Source organism: Petromyzon marinus, chromosome 37, assembly GCF_048934315.1.
Source record: "Petromyzon marinus isolate PM22_M1 ecotype Great Lakes invasive population chromosome 37, UKy_Petmar_22M1.pri1.0, whole genome shotgun sequence".
NCBI classification, from domain to species: Eukaryota; Metazoa; Chordata; class Hyperoartia; order Petromyzontiformes; family Petromyzontidae; genus Petromyzon; species Petromyzon marinus.
The window spans coordinates 20,620,081-20,626,936 of record NC_133703.1 but is presented as its reverse complement, the minus strand read 5'-3'; positions in this window follow the sequence as shown (position 1 = coordinate 20,626,936).

Below are 6,856 nucleotides of genomic sequence, written 5' to 3'. Positions count from 1 at the left end.
GCAGTGCTGAGTCTATGGGCAGTGTTGAGTCTATGGGCAGTGTTGAGTCTATGGGCAGTGTTGAGTCTATGGGCAGTGTTGAGTTTATGGGCAGTGCTGAGTCTATGGGCAGTGTTGAGTTTATGGGCAGTGCTGAGTCTATGGGCAGTGTTGAGTTTATGGTGCAGTGTTGAGTTTATGGGCAGTGTTGAGTCTATGGGCAGTGTTGAGTTTATGGTGCAGTGTTGAGTTTATGGGCAGTGTTGAGTCTATGGACAGTGTTTAGTCTATGGGCAGTGCTGAGTCTATGGGCAGTGCTGAGTCTATGGGCAGTGTTGAGTCTATGGGCAGTGTTGAGTCTATGGGCAGTGTTGAGTTTATGGGCAGTGTTGAGTCTATGGGCAGTGTTGAGTTTATGGGCAGTGCTGAGTCTATGGGCAATGTTGAGTTTATGGGCAGTGCTGAGTCTATGGGCAATGTTGAGTCTATGGGCTGTGTTGAGTTTATGGGCAGTGCTGCTCAATGTACGGGGGAAGTTGATTCCAGTGGAGGGGTGCAGGAGGGATGAACATCCCACACGGGATTGGGCACAGGGAGAAGGAGGGACAGAGAGAGAGTTTGTATTTATGTTTTATTGTGCGTGAGGTCGCTGGGTGGATGTTTACATCACTTGGGGAGACCTTCGTCCAGCAGTGGATCGAGCATGGCTGAGCATGATGATGATGGTGCGGAGATACGGAACGGAGATCGACTTGTGTATTTTAGTATGTGTGTGTGAGCGAGATATCAAGATGCAAACGCAATAAATCGCTACACACCTAATCAGTGTGTGTGTGTAGCTAGACATTTAATCTGCGTGTGTGTATAGCTACACACCTAATCCGTGTGTGTGTGTAGCTACACACCTAATCCGTGTGTATATAGCTACACACCTAATCCGCGTGTGTGTGTAGCTACACACCTAATCCATGTGTGAGTGTAGCTACACACCTAATCCGTGTGTGTGTGTAGCTACACACCTAATCCGCGTGTGTGTGTAGCTACACACCTAATCCGCGTGTGTGTGTAGCTACACACCTAATCCGCGTGTGTGTAGCTACACATCTAATCCGCGTGTGTGTGTGTGTAGCTACACACCTAATCCGCGTGTGTGTGTGTAGCTACACACTTAATCCGCGCGTGTGTGTGTGTAGCTACACACCTAATCCGCGTGTGTGTGTGTAGCTGCACACCTAATCCGCGTGTGTGTGTGTAGCTGCACACCTAATCCGCGTGTGTGTGTAGCTACACGACTAATCCGTGTGTGTGTGTAGCTGCACACCTAATCTGCGTGTGTGTGTAGCTACACACCTAATCCGTGTGTGTGTGTAGCTACACACCTAATCCGCGTGTGTGTGTAGCTACACACCTAATCCGTGTGTGTGTGTAGCTACACACCTAATCCGCGTGTGTGTGTGTGTGTGGCTACACACCTAATCCGTGTGTGTGTGTAGCTACACACCTAATCCGCGTGTGTGTGTGTAGCTACACACCTAATCCGCGTGTGTGTGTGCGGGCTGTCCATCGCGGGTTCGACGCGGCGTCAATTATGAACATTGATGATAATGATGACGATGATCATGACTGGCAATGGTTGATAATCATGATGTGATGAGGATGATGATTGACAGTGACATTGATGATAATCATGACGATGATCATGACTGCCAATGGTTGATAATAATGAGGTGATGAGGATGATGATTGACAGTGACATTGATGATAATGATGATAATGATGACGATGATTATGACTGGCAATGGTTGATAATTATGATGATTGACAATGATGATGATGACGATGATTGACAGTGGCATTGATGATGATGATGACGACGATGATGACGATGATCATGACTGGATTGACTGACAATCAATGATAGGTATGACGATGATGATGACGATGATCATGATGATTGACAATGATGATGACGACAATGACGAAAATGCTTTTGATGACGGTGATTAATCTGATTGATGACGATGATTTGGTTGATGATATGACGATGTTCATGATGACGTTCATGAAGATGATCACTGCGCCGAGGATGACGACGACGACGAAGAGTATGCCGATGTGTGAAACGAGGATTGTGATGTTTTCATGGCCTTGTAAGGGAACACCAAGACCTGAAATGATATTGCATTCGACCGAACTCACAGATCCCCGGTGCTGCCGGCTGATATCAGAGGGAATTTCTGGACCTTTGATGCTGGGTGTGGTCAGACCTCGGGGAGAGAGATGGGAGGGAGAGAGAGAAGGGGGAGTCAGGAGAGAGAGAGGGGGGAGAGGGGGAGATGGCGGGGAGAGGGGGGAGAGAGAGAGAGAAGGACGAGAGGGGGGAGGGGACAGAGTGGCAGGGTTGGGCCACAACCACCCAACGATTCGCTGAATCACTCACTCACACACTCCTTCACTCACTCGCTCAATCGCTCGCTCACTCAGCTCGCTAGATCGACAACTCCATCGCTCACTCCCTCCTCGAAAGGTGCACTCATTTATTCACCCACCTACTCACTCACTCACCCGCCCACCCATCCATTCACCCACTCACCCACCCACTCGCTCACACCCACGCACTCGCTCACCCATCATGCATATACCAACCCACTAGTTTACCTACCCATTCACTCATTTACTTAATAATGTATCTACCCACTGATTCACCCACCCACTCATCAACCAACTCGCCCGCCAACTCAAACTCACTTCCTCACCCACTCACTCACCATCCAACTCGCCCACCAACTCAAACTCACTTCCTCACCCACCCACTCACCATCCAACTCGCCCGCCAACTCAAACTCACTTCCTCACCCACCCACTCACCATCCAACTCGCCCACCAACTCAAACTCACTTTCTCACCCACGCACTCACCATCCAACTCGCCCGCCAACTCAAACTCACTTCCTCACCCACGCACTCACCCGCCCACGCAGGAGTGAGGTCTGCACGGCACGCTCACTCGCACACAGACAAAGAACCCCCGCATAGCATCGACAGACAGTTTGGGGCAAGTGCTGCTAGCGAACACCTATGAAGGCAACCATTGCCCACACACACAAAAACAAAGATCCCCCGTATAGCTTTTAACAGAGTGTTCTGGCAAGTTCTGTTCGCGAGCACCTCTATAGGCCGGCACGGCACACAAAGACAACGTTCCCCCGTGTAGCCTTAACAGGCAGTTGGGGGCAAGTGCTGTTAGCGAGCACCTATGACAGGCAGGCACACACTCAGGCACACATTCGTCGTTTAAAGCTAACGCGGCGGCCGATATCGGAGCGCCGTCGATGGGAGGCAGCGTCGACGAAAAGCAGGAGGGACAATTCGCCGCGACGATGAGACTGAGTGATCCAACCAACCTCCCCCAGGAACAAACAACAACAACACAACCCACCCACAAATACCATAACCCCACCCCGCCCCAAGACACCCCCCACAACGCCACGCGGCACGCAGCAGCATCATGATACGTGTGTGTGTGTATGTGTGTATGTATGTCCGGCAAAACAACCCGCTACCTCCTCGCGGTGCCGGACGGGCAACTCTGTCGTGGGACAGTGCTGTGGGGAGAGGGCCAATTCCGATTGGCCCTCTCCCCTTATAGCATCTGTGACCACCACAGTGGCTAAACGGGGGCTTTGGACGGGTGCGAGGGGCTGGTAACCCCTCCACCTTCAATAAATTACCACGAAACCACGACTTAAATACATAACTAATAAGCTTGTGCCAGAGGCCCCGGGGGGACAGGCGTCTATGACGTCTCCTGGCCAAACCCCAATTGGCGGAGCCAGGAGATTGAATCCTTACCCTGGCTACTCCAGAAACGACGAAAAGCCACTTCGTGTGGCCACGTGGAATGTTCGAACGCTCACTGCGGAAGAGAGGCTGCCAATCCTCTGTCGGGAGCTGGACCGGTACCGCCTGGATCTCTGTGGCATTCAGGAGGTCCGGTGTACCGGTTCTGGCTCCTGCCACCATGAGGGGTGGACAGTCCTCTACTCGGGGCAGCAGACTGCCAAACAACAGGGTGTGGCTCTTCTTCTGAACAAAATAATGAAGGGTGCGTGGGAGTGTGGCGGTGAGGCGTGGGAAGCTGTAAGCCCCAGGCTACTTTGGGCTTGACTTCCCATCAACCGGAGGCGAGGAGTGGTGGCCGTGGTTACTTATGCCCCCACCGAAGACGAACATCCGTGGAGGGATGCAGGCAAAGCCAATGAGTCAGATGCCTTCTATGACCTCCTGTCACAGGTGTTGGCTAAAGTGGCTCCTCGGGATAGAGTCATCTTGTTGGGTGACTTCAATGTCCGAGTTGGTCATGATGCTGGCACCTGGTCTGGAGTGATTGGAGGGCATGGGCCAGATCAGCTCAATAACAACGGTAGGAGGCTGCTAGATTTTTGTGCAGCCCATGGGCTTGTAATTACCAACACGCTGTTCCGGCATCGGCGCATCCACACAACATCATGGATGCATACCGGGTCAAAGCAAGAACATCTGCTGGACTATATAGTGACGGACCAGCGGATGCGAGCCCATGTCCATGACACCAGGACCTACCGTGGAGCTGATCTGCCCTCTGACCATCGACTAGTCATCTGTAAGATGCGCCTGCCATTCTTCCATTCCGGTGGTGGGTGTACACCCAGGACCCCATTCCAACCTAAAGTGGCCTGGTCTCAGTTAGCTGATGAAAGTTGCAAGCGAGAATTTCATCATCACTTGCGGCTGGGGTTGGCATCGTCCCCCACTCCTCATAATGTCGAGGGCAAAATGGGCGAGGTTTAGGACTGTGACTCATGCAGCTGCAATGGCTGCTTTGGGTACGCGGTCCAGACCTCCCCAGAGACCCTGGCTGACAGAGGAGGTGTTCAGGATAGTTGAGAAAAAGCGACAGGCCCACTGTCATCGGCTACAGAATCCCACGTCAGAGAATGAGGAGGCTTACCGCAGCCTTCGCTCGGAGGTTCGGAGAGCCGTGAGGCGCTGCAAGGATGGGTGGTGGTCGCGGGTTGCTGAGGAGATGGAGTCTGCCTCAGTAGCCCGCGATCACAAATCTCTATTTAACTCCATTAAAAAAGTAAACTGCAGCGCCACACCTATTACCATCATTAGGGGAAAAAACGGTGATCCAATTTCCGACCCCCAGGAACAGGTTTGCAGATTTGCTGAGCATTTCTGTGAGTTCCTGGGGGAGGGGAAACCCCTCAGCCAGGAAAACATCGTGGCACAAAGTGGAGATGACCCTGCTGAGGCTGCAGTGCCTCAAATTTTGGAAGAAGTCACCCCCTGCGAGTGGCTGGCTGAGGTGCCATCTGTTGAGGAAGTATTGAAGGCGATCCGGAGTCTGAGACCAGGAAAGGCACCGGGCAGAGATGATCTCCCAAGCGAAATGCTGAGGGAGGGTGGCGTTTGTGCACAGACTGCCCTATATGACATCATAACAACAGTCTGGAATACTGGACGGGTTCCACAGGATTGGAAGGATGCTCTGGTGGTCCCCCTCTTTAGGAAGGGGGACCGCACAGACTGTAACAACTACAGGGGCATCTCACTCCTCAGTGTGCCGGGAAAGGTCCTGGCAAGGATTATTCAACATCGCCTTGCCAGGCACGCTGAGGAGAGGCTTGCGGAGCCCCAATGCGGTTTCAGGAAAGGGCGGTCCTGCACAGATGCCATATTTTCTGTCCGTCTGCTACAGCAGAGGTGTAGGGAATTCCAACAAGACCTACATCCCTGCTTTATTGACCTGGTCAAGGCCTTTGATACCATCAGTAGGCCTGGGCTCTGGGTTGTTCTTCGTGCTTTTGGAGTCCCTGACCCCCTGCTCACAATCATTATGGACCTTCATGATGGTGAGCGAACCCAGGTAAAACTACGTGGCCGGGAGTCAGAGCCATTCCCTGTACACCTTGGGGTGAGACAGGGATGTCCTCTGGCTCCCACATTATTTAACATCTATTTTGACCACGTAGTTTGTGAAGCCTTCAATAGCTGTACCGGGGGTATCTCCATTTGGTACAGATATAATGGGAGGCTGATCGATGCCCGGGTGCAGTCAAGGGATGGCTCCCTATTGCTCAACCACATTATGTATGCCGATTATTTGGTAATATCTGCTCATTCAGAGGAGAAGTTGGAAAGCTGCTGCTGAGACTGGAGCGTGGCACTAAGAGATGGGGCCTTACCATCAGCCCCACCAAAACTAAGCACCTGCCTGGGTATTTTGTACCATCGGACACTCCACCCCCACAACTCCCAATCGGTAATGGGGCAGTTGTGGAGAGAGTGGAGAGTTTCCCATACCTGGGCAGTGTGCTTATGACCGGCTCCAGTTTAACAGCAGAGGTCTCACTCCGAATCAGTCGAGTGGCAATATCTTTTCATCGGTTGCGTAATGCTGTGTGGAAGCTACCTGGTCTGTCGCTCCGCACTAAACTTCAGGTCTTCTGGGCCACGGTCATTCCCTCTCTTCTCTACGCTTGCGAATCGTGGACCCCCTTAATGGAACATCTTCGCCGGTTAGAAACATTTAGGCTATCCTGCCTACGATCCATCCTGGGTTTAACCAGGCTGGATTGTGTGTGGAGCTCACAAATCCTTGAAAGATCTGGGCAAGGTCCCATCGGTGAGCTTCTCCGGCAGGCAAGGCTGCGTTGGCTGGGTCATGTAGCCCGCATGCCCAGCCACCACATGCCAAAACAGCTTTTGTTCGGCCGGATCGAGGGGGCTAAACAGACGCGGCACGGACTAGAGAAGAGATGGAGTGATGTGGTACAGGAGGACGTGGAGCTGAGTGGACTTGCCGATGACTGGTACCAGCGGTGTCAAGATTG